This window comes from Ovis canadensis, chromosome 11, assembly GCF_042477335.2.
Source record: "Ovis canadensis isolate MfBH-ARS-UI-01 breed Bighorn chromosome 11, ARS-UI_OviCan_v2, whole genome shotgun sequence".
Taxonomy (NCBI): Eukaryota; Metazoa; Chordata; class Mammalia; order Artiodactyla; family Bovidae; genus Ovis; species Ovis canadensis.
In genome coordinates this window covers 70,503,633-70,518,817 of record NC_091255.1, presented here as the reverse complement: position 1 = coordinate 70,518,817, position 15,185 = coordinate 70,503,633, and the positions used below count along the sequence as shown (strand labels likewise).

The following is a 15,185-nucleotide window of genomic DNA, read 5'->3' as shown; positions in this document are numbered from 1 at the left end:
ATTGTTCAGTTGCTCAGTTATGTCCAACTCTTTGTGACCCCTTGAACTGCAGCATGCCAGGCTCCCCTGTCCTTCAGTGTCTCCCAGAGTTTGCTCAAATTCATGTGCACTGAGTCAGTGATACTATCCAACCATCTCATCCTCTGCTGCACCCTTCTCCTCTTGCCCTCAATCTTCCCCAGCATCAGTCTTTTCCAGTGAGTTGGCTCTTCACATCAGTTCAGTTCAGTTCAGTCAATCAGTTGTGTCTGACTCTTTGCGGTCCCATGGACTGCAGCACCCCAGGCCTCCCTGTCCATCACCAAACTCCTGGAGTTTACTCAAACTCATGTCCATTGAGTCGGTGATGCCATCCAACCATCTCATCCTCTTCGTCCCCTTCTCCTCCTGACCTCAATCTTTCCCAACATCAGGATCTTTTCAAATGAGTCAGCTCTTCGCATGTGGTGGCCAAATTAAGAAACCCAAATATTTGGAATATTGCTCTCACACAGCTGTGAAATGGAAAGTGTAAATTATTACCTGGTTACCCAGTTCTCCTCTCCCTAATTCTACTCTTAAGTGCTTTCACTCAAAACAACCGCAATGCAATTATTTTCTTAGAATGGTCCGTAGACCCCAGCATCAGTATCACCTGGTAATAATCACAAAGGAAAAAAAATACTGGAATTTCTGAGGGTGGCCCCCAAATATGCATTTGTAACCACGTCCCCAGATAACTGTGCCTTTTTGAGAAGTATCACTGTAAAGGATAAACAAAGTGCATAGCCCTTCACTGGGTCTGGACTCGGACAGCTTGGTTTACATAATGCCTAGAAATCTCTCCTTGTCCACCAACATGCCTCTGACCCATCACTGATGTTGCTCCTTTCTCTATATTTAACTCCCTTGCCCCTCTCTCCTTCCGTAGGAGGTGCTGGCAAACCGCACCCCAGGCTCTAGTTGTGTCTCCTATGCCTGCCCCAGAGCACCTGAACGTTGCTGAAGAAAGAGGAACTGCACAACTATGCTATCAGGTCCCGCTTTGATCCATGAACACGAACGTCACACGAGCTGAGCTGTGCCCGGCAATCCTGCCGCATTTCCCTAGTTGGTTCTCGCCCCGCCTCCCTGCCACGGCTGTGTCTCTGCTCAGCCCTGCTCAAGCCGCCCTCCGTCCCTCTCAGACAACGTCCCGCTCTTATTTCACCAAGAAAATGGGAAAGACCCCTTTCAGTCTTTGCGTGACCAAGCCTGTCACCTTGGCAGTCTGCACCGAGTTCGCTGCGCTCTTTCTCCTTCCTCTGAGATCCCATCTCAGGGCAAACCTCACACCCGGGACCCCATCTTCTGTCTTCTTAGCCAAGAATTTTGCTCGTGTGATGACTGATCTTCCATTTTCCCCCTTTCTGTTGGAGCAGTCTACACAAACATACAATAGTGTTGTTGAGTTGCTGTTATCCAACTCTTTGTGACCCCATGGACTGCAACACAACAGGCTCCTCTGTCACAACTATCTCCCAGAGTCTGCTCAAACTCATGTCCTTTGAGTCCATGACACCATCCAACCATCTCATCCTCTGCCACCCTCTTCTCCTCCTGCCCTCAATCTTTCCCAGCATCAGGGTCTTTTCCAATAATATCATCACTTAAAAAAGAAAACCTTGCTGTTAGCTCACATCATTTTCTAGCTACTGCTCTCCAGCTGTGTCAACTTAAAAGAGTCACAACCTAAAGTTGAGAGTTCTGTTTTATTTGGTGGGAATTTTTAGGACATCAAGTCCTGGAGACTTGAAGCATCTCAGGTGACTGAGAGAACTGCTCCGAGGAGGCGAGAGGGGCGTCAGGTTATACAGAAGTTTGCCGCAAGGGGCAGGTAGTGTGGACGTCAAACGTGTTTTTGTGAATTAAAGAAAGCCAGCTATCTCCAGGTGAGGAACTGGAGCTTTCCCGGGTGCGGGGAGACGCAGGCGCCTGGGCTCCCTGAAGTCGCGGCTTCCGTGCGCACCTCGGCCCCCTGGGCGGGCTCCTGAGTCCTCGCCGCTCACCCGCGGGGGAGCTGCGGCCTCGCGGTTCCGACCGCAAGTACCGTTCTCCTCCGGGCGCCCCGAGGGCTCAGAGACTCACACGTGGAGGCCAGATCCCTGCCGGCTGTGACATCCTTGTCTGTTTTAGTGGCAGAAAACACTCCATTTCTCATCTGTGTCCCTTGTTTTTAGAAAAGTCCCAGGAAGAGCTGTTGGTCTCTGCCGGCTCCACGCTGTGCAGCCATCACAGCTCTTCCCCTCGGGCTCCCCGCGAGGCCTCTTCTCACGGACGCCTGGTCCTCAGGACTCGCCTTCCCCCGGCGCGGGCCTGACCGCTCCACCAAGATGCTCTTCCGCACTTTCTGCACCTCTTCCCTTTGCAGAAACCAGTGTGGCTCCTCCCAGGTTGTCATTCAAACTCTCCACGCCCCATTGTTGTGGTCGTTTAGTCGCTCAGCTGTGTCCAGCTCTTCTGTGACCCCGTGGACGGTAGCCCACCAAGCTCTCTGTCCATGGGATTTCCTAGGCAAGGATACTGGGGTGGGTTACCACTTCCTCCCCCAGAGGATCTTCCTGACCTGGGAATCAAACCTGTGACTCTTGCATTGGCAGGCGATTTTTTTTTTATCACTGCTCCTCTTGCATAGCCCAGTTATGGTATATACATGTATATATATGTATTCAATATTCCGTTATATACCCCATCTTCTTAATCCATTCATCTGTTGATGGACACTTAAGTTGCTTCCATGTCTTGGCCATTGTAAGTAGTGATGCTATGAACATTGGGATGCATGTATCTCTTCCAATTAGTGAAGAAAACGTAGGCAGAACACCTATGACGTAAATCATAGCAATATTTTCTTGGATCTGTCTCTTAACACAAAGGAAATTAAATAAAAATAAACAAATGGGAAGTATTTACACTTAAAAATTTTTGCACAGTAACGGAAACCACTGACAAATCAGAAAGACAACGCACTGAATAGGAGAAAATATTTGCTAATTATATGCCTGATAAGAGTCATATATCAGTTTAATAAGAAGCTGAAGCTCTAACACTTCGGCCACGTGATGGGAAGAGCTGACTCATTTGAAAAGGCCCTGATGCTGGGAAAGATTGCAGGCGGGAGGAGAAGCGGACAACAGAGGATGAGATGGCTGGATGGCACCATGGACTCGATGGACATAGTTTGAGTAAGCTGCAGGAGTTGGTGATGGACAGGGAAGCCTGGCGTGCTGCAGTCCATGGAATCACAGAGTCGGACACGACTGACCAACTGAACCGAACTGAAGAGTTTAATAGCCAAAGTATACAAATAGCTCAGGCAACTCAACATTGAAGCAAACAAGAAACAACCCAGTTTAAAAAAAGGCAAAAGGCCCGAATAGACATTTTTTCAAAGAAGGTATACAATGGGCACACGACAAGATGCTCCACATCATTAGTTGTCAGAGAAATGCAAGTTAAACCACAAGGAGACACCAGCTCACACCTGCCAGAGTGGCCGTCCCCAGAGAGACCACAGGCATAAGCGATGGAGCGGCTGCGAGCAAAGGGAGCCCGCCTCCCCTCTTGGTGGGAGTGTGAACCGGCATTGCCACTGTGGGGAACAGTATGCTGCTGCTGCTGCTGCTGCTGCTGCTGCTGAGTCGCTTCAGTCGCGTCCGACTCTGTGCGACCCCACAGACGGCAGCCCACTAGGCTCCTCTGTCCCTGGGATTCTCCAGGCAAGAATACTGGAGTGGGTTGCCATTTCCTTCTCTAATGCGTGAAAGTGAAAAGTGAAAGGAAAGTCGCTCAGTTGTGTCCGACCCTCAGCGACCCCATGGACTGCAGCCTTCCAGACTCCTCCGTCCACGGGATTTTCCAGGCAAGAGCACTGGAGTGGGGTGCCATTGCCTTCTCCGGGAGAACAGTATAGAGGTTCCTTAGAAAACAAAATAGAACTACCGTATGATGCCACAACGCCCTCCTGGGTATTTACCTGACCGTATAGGTTCTTTCAAATCTGTCTTGCTGAAACTTTTTGTAAGCAATCTCCAGGTTGAACTTCTAATAGATTATTTGATTAAAAAAAAAAAAAGCCTATTGGAATATGGCAAGTTTGTTGTGGATGGCTTTTTGCATAATCTTTTTCACTGGAAGGCATTTCAGGCCACTGGGTAGGCTTGAGTCCTTGAAAACTAATCAGAGTAGACTTTAGAGCTTAGGCCACAGTACTGATTCCTCTAACTTAATGATATTTTTACAGAAAGAAAAATCTGCTCTTTTTCAGTATGAAGAGGCAATTTGCATTAGAAGAGCCCATCAGTGGGAGCTGCCCAGTTTCAGCTTAGTGATTACGTGGCCCCCTTGGTGATTAGTGGCCCACTTAGCGATTATGTGATCCATTTAGCTCCGTAAGGGCACTCTCTATTCAAAATGTTTTTCTTCTGAAATTCTTAGATCACCAGGCTGCCCGTCATCAGAATTCAGCTGTGCGCTCCCCACTCAGAGTCCAGTGACTCCGCCTGCCGGCTCAGAGTCCAGAAAGCAACACTGTCCTCCGCACACAGGCAGCCTGGCACAGGCCGAGTGAAACCATTACCACAGATGGCTGGTCCTCCATTCTACCACGGCCACGTGTGGCCTTGTCCATCGCAGGTGATGTCGCTTACCCAGCGACTGCAGACCCGCAGCACCCCGCGAGCGCTCGAGGCCCGCAAGGCCTTGCTGTGTGGCCAGCAGGCCCCCGCGTGTGCTTCCCGGCGACCAGCTCTCTTCTCTTCCAGCATGGCAGATGGGCTTCTAAATGCAAAGGGGTCCAGGCCTTTCCTTTTTTTTTTTCCTGTGATAACATATCTATGCAAGGAGTTATGGCAAATCCACTCTCTTATTTCTAAGCACTGAGCAATCTTTCAGTACGTAGGTTCTCATCTCTGAGTCCCCCAAGCTCAATAACAAGTGTTCATCGGTAACACTTCCTGGCTACTAGCCTGAAGGTCGCTCGTTCCCTGCCTTACACCGAAATAAAGATTTAAAAGAAAGAGAAAAAAGAAAGCAAGGAAGGAAGGAAAGAGCTTGGAGTGTGTGCATATGGGTGCGAGTGTATGTCTGCATGTGTGAGTGTGTGGTTGGTGTGTATGTGTGTGTGTGAATGTGTATGTTGTTTGTGTGTTCTTTGTGACAATGTGTGAGTGTGATGTGTGTGTGTACATGAGCGTGTTTGTGTGCTTTTTGTGCACATATGTGCATGTGTGTGAGTGTGTTTACATGAGTGAGTGTGTGTGTGTGTGTGTGTGTGTGTGTGATGCCTAGTTCTTGCTGTGCTAATGCTGCCTCCTAGTGACGTCCACCGCTTCTGAAAGTGCATGAGTTCTGAAAGAAAAGATTGGCGTTTCCTGAGTCAAGCACAGGGCAAAATGCCCCACGTGTCTCACCCGTGTTAAGTCCATCTTCCCAAGCACCCCGTCAGGAAGGTAAGGAAACAGAAGCTCACGGAATTCTGTCAGCCAGCTTACACAAGCGATGGAGCTAGACAGCCATGCTTCCGAACTGGGTCTTTTCTCCCTTGCTCACACTGCTGAGGTTGAGTGGTGCGTTTCCCAGGGGCTTCCTGGAAATAACTGAATCCCAAAGCTGAAATTTTCCAGCCTAGGGAGGAGTGCCAAAACAGGGCGGTGGGGAGATTTTGGACTAGGTGAGGCTGGGAGGTGCCCCAGGGGTGGTTGCTTGTCGAGTGCGTGCTGGCTAGAGCAACGTGTCCACGTGTCTCAACTTCCAACGGGGCTCTGCGTGTGTGCGTGTCAGTCGTCGTGTCTGACTCTTTCAACCCATGGACTGTGGCCCGCCAGGCTCCTCTGTCCAAGGGATTTCCCAAGCAAGAATACTGGAGTGGGTTGCCATCTCCTCCTCCAGGGGGGTCTTTCTGTGTCTCCTGGGTCTCCTGCATTGGCAGGCGGATTCTTTACGATTGCGCCATGTCTTGACATAATAATAATAATGCTCTTTCTTGATATTTATCTAAATTGCTTTCCATTTAGATGGCTGAGTCATTCATGTATTTCAATCTAATGATTGAGAGGATCTTTTAATAACACAAAATGGTGAATCACTGACTAAAATTTGATTATTTAGGATAACAACTTACACAATAATACTGTGTATAGAGCCATTTGCTGGGATTTAAACAATAAATTAAAATATAGAAGATACGTGTATCATATGAAACACTTCCTCAAAATGGGCAAAGGACTAGAGAGGTATTTTGTAGAAGAATTTTTAAAAAGGACTAATAGAGATGCTTAAATATTTCAGCTGTTCTCATAGTGGAAAATGCAAATTAAAGAGAGATGCTATTTTTATACACACAATTATCACAGATTAGAAAAATTGTTAATGTGAGACAACCACTCTTAGGAACTGCTGAGTGGAATTGCAAATTTGCCAAACACTTCCAGGAAGCAATTACACAGTACTGATCAAGAACTTTAATTTTTTTCACGCCCATAGGAGTGTCTTTTATGGAGACAGCTGAAACTTCAACCAAGATGCATATATTAAGAGATGTTTATTACACTATTACTTGTAAGAGTCAAAAATTGCTAATAATTTATATATCCAATCACTGGAAAATAATTAAGTAAATTATGTTATATCCAAATGAAGCAAAAATAAGTAGATATTAAAATGACTGTATATGTGTAAGATTTGAGAACATATTTACTATTGTTAACAGTGGCTATTCATTAATGGTAGAATCACATATAATTTTTATATTCTTTGTTAAACCTTTCCAATTTCCATATAGTATCAACAAAACTTTTATAACCTGAAAAAATACTCAATTCAAAAATCTCATCTTATGGAGGACTTTCCTTGAGGTCCAGTGGTTCAGACTTTGCTTTCCAAAGCACAAAGTGTGGGCTCAACCCCTGGTCGGGGAGCTAAAAGACCAAGAGCCCAAGAGCCCATATGCCTCATGACCTAAAAACCAGACCATAACAGAAGCAACACTGACTGAAGAGATTCAATAAAGACTTTAGAAGTGGCCCAATTAAAAAAATCTTTAAAAACAAAACCTCCAAAATCTCAGCTTGGAAAGAAAAATTTTGTTTCTCTTTATAGTTCAGTTCAGTTCAGTGGCTCAGTCGTGTCCGACTCTTTGCGACCCCATGAACATGCCAGGCCTCACTGTCCATCACCAACTCCCAAAGTCCACCCAAACCCATGTCCATTGAGTTGGTGATGCCATTCAACCATCTCATCCTCTGTCATCCCCTTCTCCTCCTGCCCTCTATCTCTCCCAGGATCAGGGTCTTTTCCAATGAGTCAGCTCTTCGCATCAGGTGGCCAAAGTATTGGAGTTTCAGCTTCAACATCAGTCCTTCCAATGAACACCCAGGACTGATCTCCTTTAGGATGGACTAGTTGGATCTCCTTGCAGTCCAAGGGACTCTCAAGAGTCTTCTCCAACACCACACTTCAAAAGCATCAATTCTTTGGTGCCCAGCTTTCTTCACAGTCCAACTCTCACATCCATACATGACCACAGGAAAAACCATAACCTTGACTAGACGGACCTTTGTTGGCAAAGTAATGTCTCTGCTTTTCAATATGATATCTAGGTTGGTCATAACTTTCCTTCCAAGGAGTAAGCGTCTTTTAATTTCATGGCTGCAATCACCATCTGCAGTGATTTTGGAGCCCTCAAAAATAAAGTCAGCCACTGTTTCCACTGACTCCTGATTATTCTTGACAGTAAGTGGAAATAATCCATAACAGTGATCCAAAGTCACTGATATTTGCTTTGTGTCTTGTGTTTGCTTTGCAATGCTTAATTAGTTACAGTCCCTCAAATTGTGGGACAAGTTCACATGGAAGCTTTTGAAACCTTGATTTCAGAACATTAGAAAGGAGAAGAAGGTGGTGAATTCCATAGTTTTATGTCTAAGTCAATGTTTTCCAAAATGAAGGGTATTTTGGGGGAGATTTGAGGATATTTGCAGAGACATTACTTTGCCGACTAAGTTCCGTCTAGTCAAGGCTATGGTTTTTCCAGTAGTCATGTATGGATGTGAGCGTTGGACTGTGAAGAAGGCTTAGCACTGAAGAATTGATGCTTTTGAAGTGTGGTGTTGGAGAAGACTCTTGAGAGTGCCTTGGACTGCAAGGAGATCCAACCAGTCCATTTTGAAGGAGATCAACCCTGGGATTTCTTTGGAAGGAATGATGCTAAAGCTGAAGCTCCAGTACTTTGGCCACCTCATGTGAAGAGTCGACTCATTGGAAAAGACTTTGATGCTGGGAGGGATTGGGGGCAGGAGGAGAAGGGGACGACAGAGGATGAGATGGCTGGATGGCATCACTGACTCAATGGTTGTGAGTCTGAGTGAACTCCGGGAGTTGGTGATGGACAGGGAGGCCTGGTGTGCTGCGATTCATGGGGTCACAAAGAGTCGGACACGACTGAGCGACTGAACTGAACTGAACTGAACTGAGGAAGTAAAATTGACAAGACTTGAATCATCTTTAATTTCATTATGTAGAGAATGATTGATTCACATGCTTACATCTCTCTGTATGGTAAGTATGTTAGTAGAATGGCTTGTAAGCTATTTTGTAATTCATTTTCTGTGAGTTTATTAGTAATTCACTTATTGGTATAGACTGAACTGCTACTTGCAGTGGAGGGTTTGAAAAAAGCATTTTGGAAAGAGTATGATTTCCCTCCCGAAGCTTGAAAGAAACTAGTTACAAATGAATGAATCTTCTATTTTCTTTATGGAAAATTGAAAAGATGCTTCAAGCTGTGTTTATGTTAGATTTGGCATCACACTGCATGTACTGCAAAGATACTGCAGAAGGGATCCTGTTGCGAAATTACATGAAGAACAGTGGTAAGCTGAATTTCTTTTAAATGAGTGTTTTTACAATTTAAATTTTGTTTCTGCTCGATATTTTAAAAAATATATATATATATAGTTCCGAGCTTTTCTAGAAATGTAATAGAAGACCAAAGGAAACCACAGGATAGCAATGCAAACACGGAGATCGCTCTGAGGTGGAAGAGCCTTTTTGGAGCAGCAGAAATACATTTTCCACTTGATCTTGCTGTTCTGCACAGAATGGCAAACACAAAGTCTTTTCATTTTATTTCAGCGTCTTCAGAATTTGGGGTACGTTCTTTCAGATCTTGGATAGCTCTGAATCCAAAAAAAAAAAAAATGTAATGTTCATTTTCTTCTCTAATTCAACGGTATTCGCCTCTGAGTTGTGAGATCACTTCTTCAGACTTACTTATTCAATGTCGTCTGTCCTAATAACGGGCACACCCCTCTGTGAATATCCTCCTGCGACCCCATTTTCCTTGCTCTTTATCTGTTCTTTCTCTACAGCCCCTAAAGTGTGGCGGGCTCCTATCCGAGCGGGATACCCGAGGGCAGCAGTGTCCGGACAGCGGTCTGGTCATCCTGGGAGTGTCGGCCGGGGGTTGGCCTAGGGGCCGCCAGGCTGGAAAGCGAGCCTGGAGGCTGCGCAGAGAACCGGACGTCGTCATGACAACGCCACCCAGCGTAGGGGGGCGGGGAAACGCGAGTGCGGAAGTCCCCGACCCCGGCCTGCCGGGCGGGGCCGCCGGGGCCCGGGCGTCGCCATGGCAGCGCCGGGAAGGGGTGTGGCCTGCGGCTGGGCGCCCCCGCCCCGCGGACCCCGCCCGGGCCTGCACGGCGGGCGGCGACCTCGACGCCCGCAAGGGTTTGAAACCGTTTTGAGGCGGCGGCGGCCGGTCGGAAAGCTTGCACGTAGGGGCGCCCGTTCTGGTTTTCCCGAATCCCTTCCGGGGCCCCCGCGCGCGGGTTCCCGGTGGAATTTTGTGCGGGAAGGGGTCGCCGCGGGCCGGCCGCCGTCCAGGCCCCTGGCGCGCGCCGCTGGGGCGTCCGGGCGCGGCGGCCGCGGCTCCGCGTGCGGAGAGGGGACCGGGCGGCGCGGGCCGGGGCTTCTGACAAAGCTGGGGGCCGGCGGGGCGGGTGCGCACGCGGGGCCCCGGCTCCCGACGGGGCGGCGCCTGTGAGCAGCCGTCGGCGCGCGGCCGCGCGGTCTGGGCCGGCCGCCCCGCTCCCTGGCCTCCCTCCCTTCCCCGCAGGTCCTCCCCGCGGGGGGAGCACTGCGTCCGCAGCCGGGCGGGGGTCCTGGGCGCTCTGGGGGCGGCTCCGGGGAGGCCCGCCCGCCCCCGGCCCGCAGGGCGGACCCGGGCCAGACCCCAGGGCCCCCGGGACGATTGCGGACGCTGCGCGCGGCCTGCCCGCTGACCGTCGTCGAGAAGCCGGACGCGGGGGCTCCAGCCGCCGCGTGGGGGCCAGGGTGCGGCGGGGGGCGGTCCCTGGCTCCCTGGCCGCCGGCCCCGGCGTCCCCGGTCTCCGGGGCGATGCCCCTCCTTCGTGGGAAGCTCGGTCAGTGCCTGGTAACTGTCCAAACACCCGGAGGTGCGAGCTGGTGAAACAGGCACCTGGAAACGGGTTTCAAGTTTTGTTTAATGACCCGCCGTCCACTTCAAGTACGATTTGATTGAGCAGAATTGATTTTAGGCGGCTTGCAGGAGTGTGTGTATTTCGCGCGGCCCGGGGCGGTACCTGTGTGAGCGGTCTCTCTGTTTGGGGGTGTGGCCGCCTTTCCCCAGGACCTAGAGTGTGTGCGGCTTCCTCGAGCACCCTCAGAACCACATCTTAGCCCATTTCCTAGATGTCAGCAGAGACACGGGTATAAAAAAAGACCAGGAGCTAAATATATTACAGCTATAAGTAAGAGTCATCCAGCTTATTTCTTTTTATGTGATTGGTAGGCACATTCTAAATATTTTAAATCTAACTCAAAGACATAGCTTTACTTATTTTTTAAATTCTAATAATTTAAATCTTCAATTCTAATAAGCCATACATAATAAAACTTTTTGATTAGCTGGGATTAACTAGATATAACCTACCTGTAAGAGGTAATTCCTTAAAGGTTTGAAGCAAGAATTCTTTGACGATTTGAACCAATAACTTAATTTTGTTTTCATTTTGTTGGAGAATAAATAAGGGATTAGAAAAAGCTGAGTTTTAGCATTGACCAAGTATCACTGATTCTTTATTGTGCTTTTTAAAAAGATATTTATTTGGCTGCGCTGGGTCCTTGGTTGCTGCCTGCGGGATCTTTCGTTGAGGCATGTAGGATCTATTTCCCAGACTAGGAATGGAACTTGGGCCTCCTGCATTGGGACCTCAGCGTCTTAGCCATTGGACCACCAGGGAAGTCCCTCTTTACTGTGCTTTTTAAAAAATGTATCCTCCAGTATTGCATATTATTATAGCAATTTGATTGCCTGTTTACTTTCCAAAATACTTCTTGGAGGTATTGCTGATTTATATTTGAATGGCCAACAGATATAATGAATCTGAGAGCTGATGGTTTCAGAGTTTGAATCTGAGCCTTATGCTTAATTTCATGACTAAGTGAGCCTTTACAGTTGAGTTTTCATTTCCTCTAACACTGAACTTTAACATCTCCTGCTTATGTCAGAGGATTGAAGGAGAACTAATGATTATAGGAATCTTTGTTTCAGTAATAGCTAAAGACCCTGATGCTGGGAGAGATTGAAGGCGGGAGGAGAAGGGGACGAAAGAGGATGAGATGGTTGGATGGCATCACCGACTCAATGGACATGAGTGTGGGTAAACTCTGGGAGTTGGTGATGGACAGGGAGGCCTGGCGTGCTGCAGTCCACGGGGTCACAAAGAGTCTGACACGACTGAGCGACTGAGCTGAACTGGTGGACTCTCCCAGGCATGTGTTTGAGTGTGTGGGCAGGGTGAACTGTTTAAGCCTGGAAGTATACTTGGGGTCAGAGCTGTGCTTAAAACTGGGTTTCTATGTTTCCATCCGTTTGTTTATCCATTTGATTAATTGCTTTTCAGCTTAATGATGGTAATATAACATCTGGCAGTGGTATCTTGTTACCAGCTTTCTGTTGATACTTTCTGTTACTGATGGAGCTATGTAAATTTTGCAGCTAGTTATTGTAGGAATGTAAAACAGAACCAACCAGCCAAATAACCCCAGGCCAACTAACCAATCATTTTCTTTTATTTAGTCACTAAGTTGTGTCTGACTTTCTGCGACCCCATGGACTGTGGCGCACTGGGCTCTGTCCATGGGATTTCCCAGGCAGGAATACTGGAGTGGGTTGCCATTTCCTCCTCCAGGGGGATCTTCCTGACCCAGGGATTGAACTCTGTCTCCTTGTGTCTCCTGCGTTGACAGTCAAGTTCTTTACCGCTGTGCCACCTGGGAGGCCCTAGCTAATCATTAAACGTGATTAAATAGAACAGAATTGACGGTGACCAAGTCTTGGATTCAAAAATATGTTTCTTTTACTGTAATGCAGAAGGTACCATGACCAGTTTTGGTTAACAGAATTAAGGGCAATAGTGTTTCTATTCTAGAGAACTATTTAGTGCTTGGAACAACAACAACAAAAAACAACCACAGACATATCTTGTTTTATGGCACTTTGCTTTATTACACTTCATAGATACTGTGTTTTTAACAAATTGAAGGTTTGTGGAAGCCCTGCCTGGAACAAGTCCACCGCTTGCCAACAGCATCTGCTCACGTCGTGACCCTGGGTCACAGTTCGGTGATTCCCAGAACATTTGAAACCCTCCCAAAATGATCACAAACGATGCAGAGTGGTACTTTTTTTTTTTTTTTTTTTAGCAATAAAGTATTTTTAAAATGAAGGTATGTACTTTTTTAGCATAATGGTATTGAACACGCAATAGACGACAGGATGTGTAAACATACCTTATATATGAGGGAGCATCCCTGGTGACTCAGATGGTGAAGCATCCACCTGCCGTGCAGGAGACCTGGGTTCCATCCCTGGGTCAGAAAGATCCCCTGAAGAAGGGAATGGCAGCCTACTCCAGTGTTCATGCCTGAAGAATCCCATGGCCATTCCAGGCCTTTTTCTGTGCACTGGGAAAGCCCCGTGTTCAGGGGACTCGCTCCACCGTGACGTGGTCTGGAACTGAGCCTCGGTGCCTCTGAGGTCTGCCTGTGTTTGTCCTGCGGGAGAAGGATGTTCATTTCTTCAGGTAGCTTTTTTTGCCAGTCCGTTCTTCAGCTTCTGTCACACGCCATGCGAGGTACTAGGCGCCTACCGAGATGCGTCAGGCGCGGTCCCTGCCTTCCGGGAGCATCTCTCAGATGGTGGGAGACGTGTGAACTGTGTGCGGTTGTGTGAAGAAGGAGTAAAAGCGCCGTGAGCGCTGCCACGCAGCTGTGAGCTGTGCACACCCGGATGGAGCGGAGAGTCTGGGCCCCGCGGGGCGGGCCTCAGAAGGGTGCCTGGGCCGCATCTCCTGGCTGCAGGCAGCGGGACAGCCGCGAGGGGCTGAGCGGCCCTCTCAGGAGAGCAGGCCCGAGCCAGCGCGGACGGCGGGGAGCGCCGGCGGCCGAGGGCGTCCCTGGGCGGTTAGTGAGGCCGCGTGTGTGCGTGCGTGCGTGCGTGTGTGTGTGGGGTGCGGGCATCCGGGGGTGGTTGGTTAGGCCCTGTGTGTCTGTGTGTGTGTGTCTGCGTGTGTCTCTGTGTGTGTCTGTGTGTGTCTGTGTGTGTCTGTCTCTGTATTTGTGTGTTGTGTCTGTGTGTCTGTATGTGTCTCTGTGTGTGTCTGTGTGTCTGTCTCTGTGTTGTGTGTTTGTGTGTCTGTGTATGTCTCGCTCTGTGTATTTGTGTGTCTGTGTGTGTGTGTCTTGTCTGTGTGTTGTGTGTTGTGTCTGTGTGTCTGTCTGTGTTGTGTCTGTCTCTGTGTTATGTCTGTGTGTGTCTCTCTGTGTGTCTGTGTGTCTGTGTATTTGTGTGTGTGTCTTGTGTCTGTGTTTGTGTTGTCTATCTATGTGTGTCTGTCTCTGTGTGTCTCTGTGTGTGCCTGTGTTGTGTCTGTCTCTGTGTATTTGTGTGTGTGTGTGTCTGTGTGTGCGTCTGTGTTTGTGTTGTCTGTGTGTGTGTGTCTCTCTGAGTGTGCCTGTCTGTGTTGTGTCTGTCTCTGTGTATTTGTGTGTGTGTCTGTGTATTTGTGTGTGTCTGTATTTGTGTTGTCTATCTGTGTGTTGTCTGTGTGTGTGTGTCTCTCTGTGTGTGCCTGTCTGTGTTGTGTCTGTCTCTGTGTATTTGTGTGTGTGTGTCTGTGTGTGTGTCTGTATTTGTGTTGTCTGTGTGTGTGTCTCTCTGTGTGTGCCTGTCTGTGTTGTGTCTGTCTCTGTGTATTTGTGTGTGTGTGTCTGTGTGTGTGTCTGTATTTGTGTTGTCTGTGTGTGTGTCTCTCTGTGTGTGCCTGTCTGTGTTGTGTCTGTCTCTGTGTATTTGTGTGTGTGTGTGTCTGTGTGTGTGTCTGTGTTTGTGTTGTCTGTGTGTGTGTGTCTCTCTGAGTGTGCCTGTCTGTGTTGTGTCTGTCTCTGTGTATTTGTGTGTGTGTCTGTGTATTTGTGTGTGTCTGTATTTGTGTTGTCTATCTGTGTGTTGTCTGTGTGTGTGTGTCTCTCTGTGTGTGCCTGTCTGTGTTGTGTCTGTCTCTGTGTATTTGTGTGTGTGTGTCTGTGTGTGTGTCTGTATTTGTGTTGTCTGTGTGTGTGTCTCTGTGTGCCTGTCTGTGTTGTGTCTGTCTCTGTGTATTTGTGTGTGTGTGTCTGTGTGTGTGTCTGTATTTGTGTTGTCTGTGTGTGTGTCTCTCTGTGTGTGCCTGTCTGTGTTGTGTCTGTCTCTGTGTATTTGTGTGTGTCTGTGTGTGTGTGTGTCTGTGTGTGTGTGTGTCTGTGTGTGTGTGTCTCTCTGAGTGTGCCTGTCTGTGTTGTGCCTGTCTCTGTGTATTTGTGTGTCTGTCTGTGTGTGTGTGTGTCTGTCTGTCTGTCTGTCTGTGGCGGGAGAGCCGGGCTGGGAAGGCACCGCACTGCGCGGCCTGCCTGGGTCTGCGCTCAGCGGTCGCCCGCGCGCTGGAGGCGGGAGCTCAGGGCCTGAGCGCGGGCGCAGGACTCGGGGGACGCGGGCGGGCGTCCTCGGGCCGCGCGGTGAGCGGGGCGCGGGCGGGTTTGGAGGTGTTTCTGGGTGTTTGTTCTTTACGGTCACGGCCGAGGAGGTCGGTGGGGACAGTCAGGGCGCC

General features: G+C 48.6%; 1 protein-coding gene across 15 annotated transcripts in view; it reads left to right on the top strand.

The window, feature by feature from the left end:
* The first annotated feature begins 9,573 nt into the window (after positions 1-9,573).
* The window catches only part of CEP112 (centrosomal protein 112), a 314,145-nt gene continuing 308,533 nt past the window's right edge, over positions 9,574-15,185 (top strand). For 8 of the 15 annotated variants that reach the window (XM_069542343.1, XM_069542341.1, XM_069542336.1 and 5 more), the window contains exon 1: positions 9,574-9,791. The gene's annotated coding sequence lies outside the window, so the exon portion shown is untranslated. Of the gene's footprint in view, positions 9,792-10,044; positions 10,544-15,185 lie in introns of those variants that run through there. The other 7 variants (XM_069542346.1, XM_069542344.1, XM_069542339.1 and 4 more) reach the window with 4 other exon arrangements.